The 17,665-nt window shown below is 50.1% G+C and overlaps 1 protein-coding gene and 1 long non-coding RNA gene across 2 annotated transcripts in view; one reads left to right on the top strand and one right to left on the bottom strand.

The window, feature by feature from the left end:
* SLC12A8 (solute carrier family 12 member 8) overlaps positions 1–17,665 on the bottom strand; it is a 111,315-nt gene that overhangs the window by 57,467 nt on the left and 36,183 nt on the right. The gene's annotated exons all lie outside the window — the stretch shown is intronic.
* Positions 1,021–11,732, top strand: LOC144305026 (uncharacterized). Its single transcript, XR_013372051.1, has 5 exons — positions 1,021–1,440; positions 2,103–2,196; positions 5,519–5,741; positions 6,274–6,528; positions 10,511–11,732. It is a non-coding gene; the product is annotated as an uncharacterized LOC144305026 (long non-coding RNA).

Below are 17,665 nucleotides of genomic sequence, written 5' to 3'. Positions count from 1 at the left end.
ACCACCGACGTCCAGGGGCAGGCGCACACCCCAAGGTAGCCTCCAGGACGCATGGGCACCACCCCGACCTCACTGCTCCCCCCTCCTACAGAACTGGGGGATGAGCCTGCCACCACATTTAATATGCTGATAAAACAAAGCAATTGCGAAGTACAAGGCCTGCCACTAGGTCTTCTGTTACTACGGTACTTGGGGGCCCCCCATCAGGGCAGGCGGGGAACTTTCAAGGTCTAGTGCACTGACGGGCCTTCAGGGACCGAGGGCCCTGGAGCTCCCCGAGGCCAGCCAGCCCCGCAGAGCCCACGGGTGGGAGGTGGCCCAGGAGCCGCAGCTCGGGGTCCAGCCTGGAGCGCACGCGGTGGCGGGTCTGCAGGGCTCTCCCCGAACTGGCTCGTCGCGGTCCCAGCCCATCGAGGGACGCCGGAGAAGGGTTGTGAGCTTCAGCTCGGTCAGGCTGTATTGCTTCGTACTGTACTGACCACGGCCTGGAGGGACGGAAGGGAAATGATGGGCTTGGAAGAGCCTCCAGAGTCACCACCCGCGCAGGCACGGCTCGCCTTCCCCACGGGAGTCCCCGGGGCCTGCTGGTGGCCTTCCCCCCACCACAACCTCCGCTCTGGCTTCAGCCTCTTTGGAGTTCGGTCCTCTGAAGGGAGGGTGGGGAGAGGATGTGAGCAGGGTTTCCAGCTCCCAGGCCCCCACCCAGAGAGAAAATACACACAGGGAGGGCTGGGCAGTCCAGCAGGGGCCAGAGGGGAAGTCTGAAGTGGGGCTGTGCCTGCCCAGAGGGTACGGGGAGGAGCAGCCTGGAGCCTCCAGGCCCCTGGGGAAGGCCTCCGCCCTCCTGGACAACCGGCTGCTTGGAAGAGCTGGAAAGCCCCCAGGGCTTGGCAACCAGGGGATGCAGGGCCTGAGTTGAGGGGGTGTCAGGGTGGCCCCCCCTCGGAAGGGGGTGGCTAAAAGTTTCCCGTAACAAGAGAGGCTCCTGCCAACCCCTACAATCTAGGATGGACAGTTCAGAGGTTCTTTCGGAGCAAAGGGTTCCTCGCTTGTGAAAGTGAGGACGAGCCTTTGCTTGACAAAGAATGGTTTCTAATACCCAAGAAATTGTTCCATCTGCTGACATGGCTCTATTTTAAACGCTTAATGAGCCTTTTCTTATAAGGGCCTTGGGGTCAAGCAAGTTGAGACAAGAGACTTGCCTGGAGATGCCTTCAGAGAAAAGAGCCATCAAAGGCCCCAGAACACAAGGCCCCAGAACACGAAAGGGCTGGACTCGAGTGAGAATGGAGGCTCACCTGGGCCCAGGAGACAGAGAGGTGCCTGGGGGTATCCACAGTGACCGCCACCCCCGTGGAGCAAAGCTTCATGCCAGTCACCGTCCTGCGCCCCTTGGGGCGTTAGCTCCTGACAACCCTACTGGACGGGTGCGTTCTTCAGGTAAACGACTCAGAGCACAGAGGAAACTGGATTAAGGCCTGGGCTGCCCCTGCGGGGTCAGCGCTGGGGTCAGCGCTCGCTGGGGGATGCAGGGGCCCGAGTGCGGGAGCCACGGAGGACCTGTCCACCCGACCCCAGCCCACAGAGCCTCCAACAGCCTGCCCAAAGCAATTCCCGGCTCAAAGGAACCCTGAGAGGAAAATAGGGCCTTCTTATCTCCTGGGGTAGAGGAATGCACTCTCTGGCCAGGATAAGTGGCTGTTTTGACAGGAAATCTCCACCCTGGCTGTGGGTTCCACCCAGGCACCACTTACTCCTTCTGACTGTCCTGGCCTCTGGCATCCCAATTCCCATCCTGCTCAAATGCCAGGCCCTCAGAACCCCCTAAATAATCTTAGCCCAACTGGCAGTCCCCCAGACGGGCTGCCCCTAGCCCCCGTGGTGGCCAGGAGCTCTGACCTAGGAGTCATCTCCCTTCCCTAGTGTGGCCTGCATACCCTCTCCAGGACAACAGAGAAGGGCTGGCTGGGACGTTAAGTAGCCCCCTGCAGGGGCCAGACGGCAGGACAATTACAGTCATGCAAGCAAGGCCGCCCTCCTGCCGGGCACTATGCTGGAAATATTCAGATTCCCAGACACCCCTTCCTTCCCTTCTTCTACAGCTGTGGGCACCTCTTCCCTACTACGAGCCCTGCCCATGAAGGTGGCCTTCTAGAATTCCATGCCAGAGGATTCAGCATCACAGGACCATAAAATGTGAGTGCCACAGGGGTCTTTAGCCCTGAATCCATTTTACAGATGGGAAGGTTGAAGCCCGAAAAAGGAGACCTTCACACAGTTAGTAGCTGGCCAGGCGAGAGAACCAAGTGTGGCCAAACTCCATGCAGTGGGTCCTGTAGGTGCCCCCGGTCCTGCGATGGCACCCGTCTCTTGTCCCCACCTGGCTACCTGCCAAGCGGGAGCAGGAACCATGCTGTCTGACTTCCTGGTGTGTCTCCATTATTTAGACCCAGGGAACATACAAAAAGTATAAAATATTAATAATTAACAATGGAGGGGCGCCTGGGTGGCTCAGTCTGTTAAACTGAACCTTCAGCTCAGGTCATAATCTCTGGGTCCCGGGATCGAGCCCCACATCAGGCTCCACACTCAGCGGGGCGTCTGTCTCTCCCTCTCCCCTCCTCCCACTCATGCTCACTCTCTCTATCTCAAATAAATAAAATCTTTTAAAAAAAATTAACAATGGAAACAACCCAAATGCCCATCAACAGATGAATGGATAAGCCAAATGTGGTATATGCATACAACCGATTATCATTCAACCACACAAAGGAACCAAGTACTGACATGTGCAACGACACGGATAAACCTCAAAAACATTATGTTAAATGAAAAAAAAATACAAAAGGACAAATATGGTGTGATTCCACTTCTATGAAATATCTAGAATAGGCAAATTCATAAAGACAGGAAACAGAATAGAGGTTACCAGGGGCCGTGGGGGAGGGATGGGGAGTTATTATTGCTTCATGGATACAGTTTCTGCTTGGGGTGACGAAAATGTGTTAGAAGCAGAGGGTCAACATGGTCACACAAAGAGAGGGATGTAATAAATACCACTGAATTGTACATTTAAAAAATGTTTAAAATGGCCGATTTTATGTCATATATGTTTTACCAGAATGAAAGATAAGCAAGACGTTTGTTTTCACGGTGCCGCCTGCAAGGGCCACCCCTGCATCCTCGCTTCTAGCCTGGGCTCCTCTCTGCTTTGCAAATGCGGAATCGAGAATGTAGGGAAGTTTCCCAGCTGAAGCTGATCAGAGAGTGAGGGGCAAAGCCCCAGATTGGGGCTATTCCTAGCTGCGGACCCCAACTGTCACCTAGTGGGGCCCACCAGGGAGCCCTCTGATCACCGTCCCTACGGGCGGATTTCAGCCGCAAGCAGCATGTCTCTCAAGGGTTTAGGCAGAAATCAGGGCTCCCTTTGCTGCTATCTAGAATCTATGGGGCTTTATTCAGGCGTGGGGAGTAAGATGGGGAGGATGGAGGGATGGGGGAGGATCTGAGGCAAAGCTGTCAAGAAGCACAAAATGCAGTTTCTCAACATGAACCATGCCGAGTTTCCACCCAAAACTTGAGCAAAATCAAGGGCACTGTTGTCCCAGCCTTGCTTTGCAGCACAGGATCCTCATGGTCACTAAGACCCCAGGCCTGGGAGCAGGGTTTAACACAGGCCCCACTCAATGAGAGCGAGCCTTGAATGAGTACACCTTTGACCTGGGCTGCCCAGGGCCAGTGCCCACTCCTCCCTTCACGGGGGCCGGCAGGCGTCCTCTGCTCTCAGCACCTCGGCCCACTGGCTCGGAGAAGGGCAAGCAGCACAGGGCACCCGCCACCTTTCTGGGCTGTGGGAGCCCCAGAGGGTACGCAGTTTGATTCCAGTGTGTTCCTTTATGGCGGGTTCCTCGGCCTCCGTGTTCCTTTGCGTGCCTTTCTGCAGGGTGCTCCTGGACAGCAAGGGGTGTTTGCACCTGTCTCTCCAACAGAACAGGAGCTCCTCAAATTCAGGGACAAGTTCCCTCCTCCCTCAAGATCCTCTCCTCGTCCCCGGATGGATGCAACCACTGGCGGTGCTCAGGGGAAGGGGGGCAACCATATACCCTGCCTGGGCCAGTCCCAGCTCACACCTGTTGTCTGGGAGTATTTTTCAACAGACTCTAGGGAGTGTTCTGATGGCTGGCTGCCCCGGCGCAGAGAGCAAAGAGAAAAGAGGACGGAGGACATTCCTCTAGGCAGGACCCGGTAGGTGCCAACAGCAGCACCACCACCGGGGAGCCCTCCCCCCGTTAGAGGTGCAGGATCTCACTCTCCCCTCTTCCAGACCCACCCCCATACCCGCAGAACCTGAATCTTCATTTTAACAAGATTCCCAGCTCTTGAAGCTTGAGAAGCTTGGAGTCCTGTAATATAACCCAGGGGGCCCCCAGGGACCCACGCTTCCAGAATACACCATGCTAATGGTAATGATAACTTACTGAGCACCCACCTGGTGCCAATTGCAACACTTGTGCATTATCCTACTTTATGCTTTGACGATCGGCTAGGTGGGCGTGAGTCCCTGCTCTTGAGAGAGGAGGCGAGCAGTCCGACAGTCCGTCCCACAAGGCACAGGCTGGCTAGATCCCAGAGCCATGGCTCCGACAGCTGCTGTGAGCGTGATGGTGCTTCAAACTGGGCCGGCAGTTACAGCCACTCGTCACCTCTATGGGGCCCAGAAATTCACTGGCAAACGCCATCCCTAGGGAGGTATTTTAGGGGCTGGCCTGAGCACCTGAGTGCTGAGTACCTGCGTGCTGGGGTCGGGCTAACGCGGTGGCAGGGGGTTCACTATGTCTTCAGAACTGGTCCCTGAAGCCAAATAGGCCTGGCCCGGCCCCCAGGGAGCATTAGGGGCTGTAACTGGAGTGACAAGGAAGTTAGATGGAAAGCAGGCCCCGGGGCCACGTCTCCACAAGCTCAGGAACTGCTAGCACTGACCTCATGGGGGCCAGAGTGACATAGAGGGGAGGCCAGCCGGTCCCCATCCTATAGCCCCCACAACTCTCATCTGGGGCTTCATCAGCCCCCAGGAGGCAGCAAGCTCCACACTCCCCTGCGACCAGCACCTGGAGGCGCCTCGGGCCCATTCAGGGAGCCCAGTTCGGGGATCTATGGGATCTATGGGATCTATGGGATCTATGGGATCTATGGGATCTATGGGATCTATGGGATCTATGGACGGCCCACCCCTCAGGCTGTCTCCTGGTTGCTTCCTTGGAACTCCCGGCTGTTGGAGGCTGAGGCAGGCAGGCCCAGCAGTGTGGAAGGGCCCTCCCAAGCCAGTGACTTCATGCTTCAGGCATTCCTCCCCAGAACGCTGGCCAGGGAGCCCAGCAGGCCAAACCCCCTCCTGCTTACAGAGCTGGAGCGGACACCGATGCAGAGCTGCACAGCGTTAGCTCTCCCTTCCTTCTGCAGCCTTGACTGGGTCCCCATGGCCTCCTCAGCCTAATGGTTGCTTCTCTGCCTTCCACAGCCAAAGCCAGCAAATAAAAATAATCCAAGCTAGCAGGAGGGCCTTGGAGCCAGGGGCCCTTAGGATCCTGGCCAGTCACTCTTTCTTCATCAAACTCCGAACAAGAGGAAGGCCTGGGGCATGCCTGCCCTTCCTCCAGCCAAGGATGAGCGGGAACCTCTGCCCACAGAAAAATTTCCATCAAGGGTCAAATCCAAAATGCCAGGCGTTCAGGCGACCTAAGGTATAATTTTCTCCCTCTCCCAGAGAAATCTTAAATGTTCAATTCATCTGATTTGAAAAACAAGAACCACCAACATGAAATGTTATTCCATAGGTAGAACCAATAAAAGGACGTGCTCTGCTTCCTAAGTAAGGCAGCAAGGGAGAGGAGGAGGGAAGGACTGGGTGGGAGGAGGGATGGCATCGTGTCCAGGTAGGGCAGTGAGTTCAAGATGGGGAGAAAAACCAGAGAGAGACGAACCTAAAAGAAGGAATGAGGCCGGATGGAAGGAGGGGAGAAGTCAGGTTAGCGGTGAGGAATGCTGGAGGTCAGATCTGCTGGCGGCTTCCAGGGCTGAAGTTCAGAAATCTTACCGGGTCGTGAGCCTTTGTTTACAATTCTCCACAGCCCTAATCTTAAAAAATTCCTCTGTTTGAATCCTTAATCTTCCCCTTTTTCTGGGTTAACTGTGCCTTTGAGAATCTGGCAACAGTTCTGGATCCTCTCCTAGAAAAATACACTTTTTCACATTCGATTTTGCATGCCGTTTCAGGGGCCCGCGGATCCTAAGTTGGGAAACACCCCAACTGCCAGGTTACACTCAAACGAGGGAAGGATGTGTTGAATCTTGTGCTGTATTCAAGCCATCATACCGAGCTTTTACGGACACCGTTGGTTTCTTGGACCTCAACGTCCTTCCCCGGTTACTACCCCAACAGTGGCACCAGAAGCAAGCTTGGTTACTTGAAGGGGCCAGCTGTGTGTCTTGGACAGTGAGCACGCAGTAGCAAGTCTGCCTTTAACCCAGGTAACAGTGTCTGTCCTTACCTGGAAATTAACCCTTTAATGATCCATGGGATTATTAAATCTCCCATATGCAGTAGGTCCCAAATCTCAACGTGCGTTAAAAATCACCAGTGTGCTGGTTTGCAATACAGATTACTAGTCCGAAATTTGAAAGCCTGATTCAGACTGTTTTTCTAATGAGCTTCTAGGTGATGCTGAAGCAGCTGGTTCCTAACCCAAACTCTGAGACACGATATTCGTGTCCAAAATCGCAAGCCCGGGAGGCTGAGCTTCTGGGCCAGCGGATAAGCAGACTCCCCGCTCACTGCAGGGTCCTCCTCGCATTGCAGGGCCAGGACTAATGCTCATAGGCAAGGGGACTTACTGTGTGACTAGGTTTGGTCGCGGCATCCGAAAGGCTACCTCTACAGGGTAAGAAAGGATATAAACAGCGCAGGATATGAAAGGTGTTGTGTGGGCGAAGCTCTCCAAGGGCCAGAAGGCAGCGGCTCCTAGCTCTGCTGGCACATAAAGAACCACCTGGAGGGCAGCCCGGGTGGCTCAGCCGTTTAGCGCCGCCTTTGGCCCAGGGCGTGATCCTGGAGCCCCGGGATCAAGTCCCGCATCAGGCTCCCTGCATGGAGCCAGCTTCTCCCTCTGCCTGTGTCTCTACCTCTCTCTCTGTCTCTGTCTCTCATGAATAAATAAATAAAATCTAAAAAAAAAAAAAAAAAAAAAAGAACCACCTGGAGTACTTCTTACAATTCAGATCCCCAGGCCCCAGGCTGTTGGGAAATAGACATTTGTACCAATGACAAGCTTCCCTAGTTGTTCCGACACACAAACGGGTGTGGAAACGGGTTTGTCTGTGGTACCCACAGGCCCGAGGGTATGTTGATCAAGATACAAGACCGTGATACAAGATGATTATAGTAAAAGTGTTCTGAAAAATGAAAACGCCCTCAAAATTCTCCAGTAAAAGCAAACAAACAAAAAAAACCCAAACCAATGAACACGACCAGAGTTTCTTTCTCCTTTTTCTTTTCCTCCTCCCTCCTCCGCCTTCTTTTTCATGCTGGAAACTAAGCAGAGAAGGTGAGCCACGCTGGAATGCCCCGAATGGGTTCCAGATGGTGAGGATTTTGGCTTCTTGGCCTGACTGCCCCTCCCCTTACCCCGGGAGTACTATACAAATATTATCCCTTTCTGGCTGTGCGGTGACATGAAAATGGCTGGGGGTGGGGGGGCGGGGGGGCACTGGGTCAGGGTCAAAGAAACTCCTACAGGGGGAGAGGCTGCTAGATCCAGAAGAGAACGCTGAAGCATTCTGAGTCTCCCCACGGTGGAACTCCACGCAGGAAGGAAGCCACAGCGTGCCCCGGCTGACCTGGGCCCGGCTCGCCACCTGACGGGGACGGGGCCGTTGCCCACGGTGAGACCACCTAATGCTCGCTCGTCTAGGATGCCCCTAATGGCAAGGCTCTCCTCTCTGCATTGTTCTGTCTGCAATTTTTATGATTTCCTGACACTTGGATGTCTTGCAGTCAACGTGTAGACTCAACGGGATGAGGTTTTCCACCTCGAATGTTGGTGTCGCTCTAAATCAAGGGGGTTTTAAAATTGAGGAAATAGGGTCTATCACCTTGTGTAATCCTGAAGCAAACTGTGCAGAGGTATCATTAGGGTCTCTCTTGTTTTTTTCCTGAAGCATAGACAGGGCACTTGCCCAAGGTCGCCGAGCCAGGGTGTGACGGGGCCAGGGCTGGAACCCAGTCCTGCAGATGCTCCGTGAGCACATTTGCTGCCCACACAGTAGGGACCAGGGGGGGTTGGAGTCATTGCCTGGGGAGATGGATCTGAAAAGTGGCTCCCACCTGAGTCAGTGAGGCGTAAGAAAGCAAAAAAGTGATTTTTCCTCTGACTTCAAGTAGAGACTTGAGAAAAAAAAAAAGAAAAATAGATGGGGTTTGTTGGGTTGCTATTGTGTATTTTAGGCCACAACTGAAGTTGCTTTATGACTTCGGGAACTTAGGACTGCGCCATGCAGAGCTATTCTTATGATGATCCCATTTCGCATGTTTAATTTTTATTTATTTATTATTTATTTACTATTTATTTATTTATATTGGAGTTCAACCTGCCAACATATAACATATCACCCAGTGCTCATCCTGTCAAGCGCCCCCTTGCACGTTTAATTTTAAAATGGAAAAAAAAATTAAAAATTAAAAAAATAATAGTAAAATGGTCTTCATTTGGACGGCAATGAGAGATCTTCTGCTTGAATTTACCATTTTATATACTTTTGAATGTTTCTTGTTTTTAATTTAATTATTTTAGGGCTAGAGAGAGAAAGAAAGAGCCGGAGGGAGGGGCAGAGAGGGAGAGAATCTTAAGCAGATGCTGCGCTGAGCACAGAGCCCGATGCGGGGCTCGATCCCACGACCCTGAGATCGTGACCTGAGCTGAAATCAAGAGTCGGATGATTAATTAATTGAGCCACCCAGGCGCCCCACGTTTGAATGTCTCTAATGATCCCTTGCAATCAGGATTGTAAGGTGTGGCACATTAAGAAATCTAGCATTCTCTGCCAGCTTATGAGGAGCAAGAAGAAGTTTAACAGAGGAAATCATCATCAAAATAATAAAACCAAAAAGTTGTTCTTCCTGATATCCAGGAAGTGCTCATCTTCTTGAAAGCAGCAAAGTGGGGCAGTGGGGGGAAGAACCCCCCCCCCCCCCACACACACACACACAAGTTCAAAGAAAAACTACAGCCACTATTGATATGTAGTATCATTTCTAATCCTTAAAAAAATGTCCTCTGGGGGCCTGGGTGAGTCAGTGGTTGAGCATCTGCCTTCAGCTCAGGTCGTGACCCCAGGGTCCTGGGACGGAGCCCCGCATCAGGCTCCCTGCTCTGGGGGGAGCCTGCTTCTCCCTCTCCCTGCCGCTCTGTCTGCTTGTGCTCGCTCTCTCTGTCTCTATCAAATAAATAAATAATATCTTAAAAAAAAAAAAGTGGGCAGCTGGGGTGGCTCAGTGGTTGAACACCGCCGTCAGCCCAGGGCCTAATCCTGGAGACCCCAGATCGAGTCCCACGTCAGGCTCCCTGCATGGAGCCTGCTTCTCCCTCTGCCTGTGTCTCTGCCCCTCTCTCTCTCTCTGTGTCTCTCATGAATAAATAAATAAAATCTTAAAAATAAAATAAAATAAAATTTAAATAGATTTAAATAAATAAATAAATAAATAAGTAAGTAAGCTAGCTCTTCCAGGGAGGCATTTCTTTCCATTTTTCAGATGAGCAAACTCAAAGGGTTTCAGGGACTTGCCCACCGTCATGAAGCTAGTAAGGAGCCTGGGTTCCAGGAGCACTCGTCCTAAAAACATACCCTTGCCATCACCAATGACCTTCCCTAATCACCTCCATGGCTGGTGAGGGCAGGGACCGTATCTATTATGCTGCCCACCGTCTGCTGGCGCCTGACTGCTGGCACCCAGTAGGCTTGAACAGCTACTGCCTGGCGGGTGGATGGAAGGAAGACGGGGGAGGCTGGACAGGGTGCGTGTGCAGTGCACGGGCCCCTCGAGCAGGTGCTCCCTCTGCCCCCCGTTCCCCTCGTCTGCGGACGGCGCCCTGACCATCTGTTTGGTCGGCCGCGTTCTCCTGTAACTGCTGTCACACTTCCACAAGCTGCTCTGATTCGTGTTTTCTAGAACTATGTCCATCTCCACCCCGGAGCCTGATCTATTCTGGTTCCCTTCCCGGTCCCTCAGCAAAGTGTAACTGAGCCCCAGCCACGTGCCAGGTACTTTCTGAGACGCTAGACAGAAAACGCCGTGAGGTGTCCCCGGGGCCCTGACAGCCTGACCCAATGACCGCTGGACGCCCTGCTGAGCTCCGCACCCTCTGGACCCAGCGCAGGGGGGTCGGGGCTGCCTGCCAAGCTCTTTGGCCTCCACCGGCGCTTCTGCTATTTCTGATGCTTTGTGTTATTTTCACAGGCGTCAGAGGAAGGCCCAACTGCAATTCTACGCTCCACCTTTTGGCGTCTTCTCGTACTTTTTCGCTTGGGGTGCTTCCCCCTCTGGCAGGCGGAGAGGCCGGAGGAGTTCGGCGGACGGCGTTATGGGAAGGTGGGCTGAGTTGGGACACGGACACGACAGGGCGAGCCAGCACCAGGAGTGGAAGGAGCCTCTTCGTCCACTCCGTCCAGAGGCGCGGAGACAGAGGCAGAAGGCCGCCCCTGCTGCCCCTGGTCGGTGTCCTTCCGTGACACCTGCCCTGTGCTCCAACAGATGCGGGCTTAGCCGGGAGGGGACCAGAGCCCACTGACTTCTAACAAATCATGAATCTAAAATCAAGTCCTGTTACGAAGCAACTGATGTAGGGTCGTGGCCCAGAGTCCAGGCAGTGGTTGAGGGGGCCCCGGCCTCACGTCTCCCAGCACCAAACGCTGCCACCGTAGCCCCCTTGCCCTCTACTACTGAGCAGCTTCTCGGATGCATCACGCCACGCGTGGACTGCTTGGGTCATAACTCAGTCAACAGCATGGCTGGTGCAGCGTGAGCCAGAGGGGCAAGAAGGACCTGGAGCCTGAGGTCCATGGCTTACGAACCGTGTGGCCTGGGAGAGCAAGACGATCTCCCTGAACCTCACTTTTCTCATCTTTATGGCAGGGGCAAGAAGAGCACGTCGACCCCACAGGTACTGCAAGGATAAAGTAATAAGTGCCCAGCGCAGGGCCCGGCACAGAGGGAGCGCTCGATGAACATCAGCTACCACCACCTTCCTCCGTCACTATGCCGTCTTCAGATCTTACGTTCAAGAAACCCACAACAATGTGGGCTGACCCACTACTTTTTTTTCTCTTCTGAATAAATTATTTCACTTAATTTTTTTTCACAACTTACAAGTAAAAATATACTTAGTGTTTCAAAAAGCATTTATTGCATCTGGGCCATGTGGTAAAGAGAGCCTGGAAAGAGTACAAGATTCCTAATGCACCCAACCAGATAGACACCTGACATAGAGATCTAGCGGCCTGGGGCAGCCCGGGTGGCTCAGCGGTTTAGCGCCACCTTCGGCCCAGGGCGTGATCCTGGAGACCTGGGATCGAGTCCCACGTCGGGCTCCCTGCATGGAGCCTGCTTCTCCCTCTGCCTGTGTCTCTGCCTCTATCTCTGTGTCTCTTGTGAATAAATAAATAAAATCTTTTATAAAAAAATCTAGGAGGGCGGGGGGTGGGGGTGACTGGGTGACAGGCACCGAGGGGGGCACTTGACGGGATGAGCACTGGGTGTTATTCTGTATGTTGGCAAATTGAACACCAATAAAAAATAAATTTATTATTAAAAAAAATAAAATAAAAAAATAAAAAAATAAAATCTAGTGGCCTATTAGAAATAAGTTGGACAATAATAAGAGCAGGTAACAGTTACAAACTACTTTTCTTTATCATTAGGCTTTCTCTTGCCAAAAAAAAAAAAAAAAAAAAAAAGAACAAGAAAACCTTCCTAACCTGCTATTTTCACGTTTTCAGAAAAGTGACATAAATTCTTGGAGTCACAAGACTCCAAGGCCCTCCACATCTTCCCTCCACATCTCCAGGCCTGGTGTTCAGGGGGAAAGAGACTTATGAGGCCGACCTTATTTCCCTGTGCCCATGAAGGCCACTGGGAGCACCAGTGCAGGCCTGGGGGCAGACACCCAGCCCCACCCAGGCTTCCTTCCTGCTGTGTGATTAGGGAGCCCACAGTCCACCAGGAGAGGATGAGATGGATGGGATTACAAATCCCACACACGTAAAACTGTGCAAATGAGCTCAGTTCAGAGACAGAAGGCTTCAGTCACTGAATCACGGATGGGGCCAGGCAGCATTTACGGGAGGAAGTGAAGGGGCTGGGGTTGCGGGCCGGGCACCGAGCTGGGCGCTTCTACAAAGCATCTCAGGTGGCCAGGTCAGTGGTGTGTGTGACCCCGTGTGGGCTGACAGGTGTGTACCTTCACACAGCTAGTGGTGTGGGGCACAACAAATATTTAGGACAGGAGCTTGGTAACGTTGTTTATTCTTTTGGATCATAAACTAATAAGAGAAAACAAACCAATTGAGGGTCTCTTGGTTAAGATAAATCTTATTTGCTTGTATTTGAGGAGTGCATGTTCCTGATGGTGGTGGTGGTGGAGTGTAGACAGAATGGGAGGTGGAGTGTGGAGGGAGGGGATGGAAAAAATAAAGTGGTGTTTAGAAACAAGAGGATGAGATCACAAAACTGTTTTCCCGAATTGCATCTGGTCTTCATCTCTAGCCCAACACTCACGTCAGTACAGGCCGAGTTTGCTGTTGCCTGGACCGTAGCGGCTGCCCCTGACTAGCACCCCATCCACCCCCCGCCGCTGCCTGCCCTTAGGCCCCCTCGGCCTCGGTGTGCACCCACACCAACCTGATGAGGGGCTCCCAAAGACCCACTTCGAGCCTGCCGCTTCCCTACTCAGAAGAAAAACCCATTGACCTTGCTCAGTGTTTATGATTTCTGTGTCTTTATACCTCGTGTTGGGGGGCATCTGGTGGCTCAGTGGTTGAGAGTCTGCCTTTGGCTCAGGTCGTGACCCCAGGGTCCCGTGATCAAGTCCCGCATTGGGCTCCCTGCAGGGAGCCTGCTTCTCCCTCTGCCCGTGTCTCTGCCTCTCTCTGTGTCTCTCATGAATAAATAAATAAAATCTTTTAAAAATTAATTAATTAAAACAAAATAAAACTGCTGTGGGGTTCTAAAGTTATTCCTAGTTATTTTGTTTATCTGTTTGCTTTTCTAACTAGAAAGACTAAGAAAATCCTCAAGAGAAGACCTGTCATGTCATCAAGCCTATGTTTATATTATATTCCATCTGGGACTTCTGAATGTTGCTACATTAATTTTAACTTTAAAAATACTATATATGGTGTGAGCCCAATTATGTAAAAAAAAAAAAAGGGTGGATAGAAAAAAGATTACAATAGTCTTTATACTTCATATTTTAAAATTAAATATGTCATTCTTAATAAAAATAAGTTAGAATTATAATTTAGTATATACTAACCTGTTATGAACTGAATGTTTATATCCCCACTAACCCCCCAAATCCATATGAATAAGCCCTAACCCCCAGTATATATATATATTTGGAGATGAGGCCTCTAAGGAAGTATTAGGGTTAATAAGGTTAATAAGGTCATAAGGGTGGGGCCCTGGTCAGACAAGATGAGTGTCCTTATCAGAAGAGACACCAGAGAGCTAGTGAGTGCATAGCACTCTTTCCCAAACTCCCTCTCTCTCCCTTCCTCTCTCCCCTCAAACTACACATGCAGAAGCACACACACACACACACACACACACACACACACACAAACACACACATATTCTGAGGAAAGGCCGTGTGATGATACAGAGAGAAGGTGACTGGCTACAAGACAGGAAGACACTGTTTATCAGAAACCAAATCAGCTGGAACCTTAATTTTGGACTTCTGGCCTCTAGAACTGGGAGAAAACTAGTTTCTGATGTATAAGCCACAGTTTTCAAACTGGCCTGCTCCTCTTAGCCCATGGATGAAACCCGGCCCCTCTGTACTAGACATCTCAGGACACCCTCGATACCTGCCAGGCTTACGTCTTTTGAGAACATGGGTCATGAGAATTTATTCCTGCACCAAGATCTCCTTGCACCCTATGGCCCTGATTCCCTGGACACAATCCTGGAACCAGAGTCTGGGAGTCTGAGCCAAAGGTGACCACACAGGCTAGTCCTGAAGGAGTCCGCTGTCTGAGAGATTCCCCCCAACACCCTGCCCAAGCAGGTGAGAATGAAGGTGGAGACCCTGAGAGCAGATAGCAGGGGACAGCTGGTCAGTGACCACGGCAATCTCAGCAGAGACAAGCTCATGTTCTATTGCTCATCAGGGCCTGTGGTTCAAGCTAATGTCGGGAGCACTAGGATTCACAGGGGTGACATAGCAGCCCTGAGTTTCCTGAGCTTCCCTCCGTCTCCTCACATTCAACCATAGTCACCTCAGGACATGGCTCTTCCTTGAACCTGAAGGAGCCTTATTCCTTTCTAGCTCCCTCCACCCCACCCCGAGTCCTGGCCCCAGCATGCTACGCTCCAGCACACCTAATTTCCTGCACTTTCTCAAATTGTCCCTGCATTTCTTATCTCTGTGTCTTCACATATACTGTTCCCTTTCCATGGGATCACCGTTCCCAGTTTACCACCAGGTGAGCTGCTGCATAGCCTCTAAGGTAGGACTGTTCAAAAGTCACCTTCTCCTTGAAGACCTCCCTGACACTCCAAGGTCAAACTCTTCCACTGTCCCCCACCATGGTGTTTTTCCTTCATAACACATAACCACCATATGGTGATTATTTGGTTGGGGGGGGACTGCACTTTATCCTTGCATATAAACTTCTAGCATTGGATCTGCACCCAGTGGGGCTTAGGAAAGGTTTTGGATTAATTGATTACAGGGAACTGACGACAAAGAGGGAAATAAAGCTGGGGTAGGACAAGGAGAAACAGAGATAAAGGGACAAGGGGCAAAGGAAGGACAAGGTGGCAACGAAGGAGTAGAAGAAAGATAAGGTGTTGGCAAGACACAACTTTAAAACACACAGTGAGATTTTTTTCAGGAATAAACACATTTTCCCATTTCAGGCTAACGTGTTTTTTTGTTTTGTTTTGTTTTTTAATTCATTTGAGAGAGTGTGGGAGCGAGAACACAAGCATGAATGGGGTGGAGGGCAGAGGGAGAAGCAGACTCCCCACTGAGCAGGGAGCCTGATGAGGGGCTCAATCCCAGGACCCTGGGATCATGACCTGAGCTGAAGGCAGACACTTAATCTAAACCTTCTGAGCCACACAGGCACCCCACTAAGGTTTCATTTCTAAGTAAACTATTTTTCTGTTTATTCTCAGTTCTAGTGAGCCCTGATGCCCATTGTAGAACCTTTTTTAGACAACTTAAGCTTTTAGTATCCTTAGATACTATCCCCCCCGTATTCTAAGCAGAGTCAGAGCAACACCCAACACTCAACACTTGTTTCCCCAATAGCCTGAAAACTCTCAAAAGCTGGGGAGGAAAGCTCTTACAGTCACTTGGGAGGGTTTCCACAATGCTAATTCACAGTTTCTCCCTGGGATGATGAAGTATCAACACAGGAGGTCACACCTACCAGAGATAAAAAGTATTCGCAAACATTTATTGTGACCTAGGTCACAAACCACATTGTAGCAATCCACCAAGAAAAAAATGCCTTCTCCATGTCTCTTCTACAGTATCAGCCCAAACAACTTCAAAACGGTTCAGAGACATTATGTTTAAAAAGTATCATTAAGGTTTTCCTAAGTGGTTCCCCAAATCGGAGGTATAATCCACCCAGTGATTACAATCCCAAAGACAAGACTTCAGAGGGTGCCAGAGCAGGAGAGATAATGATCTCTCACAAAAAGATATACTTCCTTTCAGATGACAAAGGCTAATTTTTAGAGAGAAAAAGAAGTAAAAAAAAAAAAAAAAAAACTGATTAAAAAAACGCTTAAACGTGATTGGTTTGTCACTTAAAAATATTAACACCAGATGTGGGGTAAGATGGTGGACTGAATACATGAACCTAATTTTGATCCCTCCCCAAATCCCACTAATATATAGTAAAGAGGTTTTTAAGAGGCTATCAATCCCTAAGTATGGGGGAAATGACAACATTTTGGAAGCTACAATGTAGTGGATGGTCCAGTGGTACTGAGACCAGACGTGAGAAAATGGAATCTTAAGTCAGCCGAAGAAAGCTGAAAACCAACCTCATTTACTGCACGAAATTCTTCGAGGTCTCTTATAGGTAGTCCGGTGTCTGGCTGTGGGAGGAAGAGGAGGTGGGTTGAAACCAGGAAGACCGAGGTGGACTCTGGAAAGTTAAGTTGCTCATGCTCCCAGGCACCCAGTGTTCCTGGCCAGCTGAAGTCTATGGTTTATTCTCCAGAGAGGGTAAACCAAGGACTTTGACAGGTGCAGCTAAGGAAAATCAAGCCTAAGTTTACCAAATCCTGAGTACTCAATCCTTTCCTCAACTCAATTCCCACAACAAGGGTGGCCTGGCCTGATTCATCCTTCAGGCAGATTAGAAGACACCTCTTTGGAGAAAGTGACACAATTCATGAAGCACCTAAATGGATGATCTTGAGAGAGGGTCCCCAACACCTAGTCCCCCCAGACTATCTTACCCAGCTTAAAACTTACCAGACCCAGCTATGTACTCAGTACTTCCAATGGGCCTTTTCTCTCCTACTCTTAATCAGGAGCAGAAAGCCAAGGATGACCAGATATCTGATAAATCCTTCTGATATGGACGATAAAGACCCAAATGAAAGGAAAAAGGAAGCTTGGGGAAGCAGAAACTATACAAAGATAAGAAAACTTTGAAAAATACATCAATAAATTCTCTGAGAGCTAAAAGAAAGTATTTTATCCATGAGACAACCCCCCCCACCCAAAAGGATGTTATTATAACAATAAAATGAAATGTAGCATTCAAAAAACTAAGAAAAGGGTCTTGATTATTAAAAACACTTCAGCAAAATAAGAAAACTGATTAAAAGAGTAGAAGATCAAGCAAAGGGAATCTCTCAAAAAGTGAAGGTAAAAATAAGGTAATTAAAAAAAAATCCAATATCCGAATAGTAAAAGTTCCAGAAAGAGAGAAAAAAAAAGTGTAGAAAAATATGACCATTGAAATAATTCACGATGATTTCCCAGAACTGAAAGATATGTTACCAGACCAGAAACGGCCCACCCAGTGCCCAGCACAATATAAACTGAACCTCATGGGAGAATATCATTTTAAAATTTTAGAAAACAAAAAGAACTTCCTACTAGTTTATAGATTATGTAGAAGACTATGAATCAGAATGGACTGCTCAACAGCAATACTAGAAGCCAGGAGATAAGCAAATCAGAAGTTTAAGAGAAAATAGTTTCCAACCTAGAATTTGATATCCAGCCAAACTATGAGTCGAGTATGAACATAGAAAAAAGAACTTTCAGACACAGAAAGTCTCAAACCATTTCTCTTTCATGTGCTCTTTCTCAAGAAGTTACTAGAAGATGGGGCGCCTGGGTGGCTCAGTCAGCTA

Source organism: Canis aureus, chromosome 35, assembly GCF_053574225.1.
Source record: "Canis aureus isolate CA01 chromosome 35, VMU_Caureus_v.1.0, whole genome shotgun sequence".
NCBI classification, from domain to species: domain Eukaryota; kingdom Metazoa; phylum Chordata; class Mammalia; order Carnivora; family Canidae; genus Canis; species Canis aureus.
This window is presented reverse-complemented; position numbering and strand designations above follow the sequence as displayed.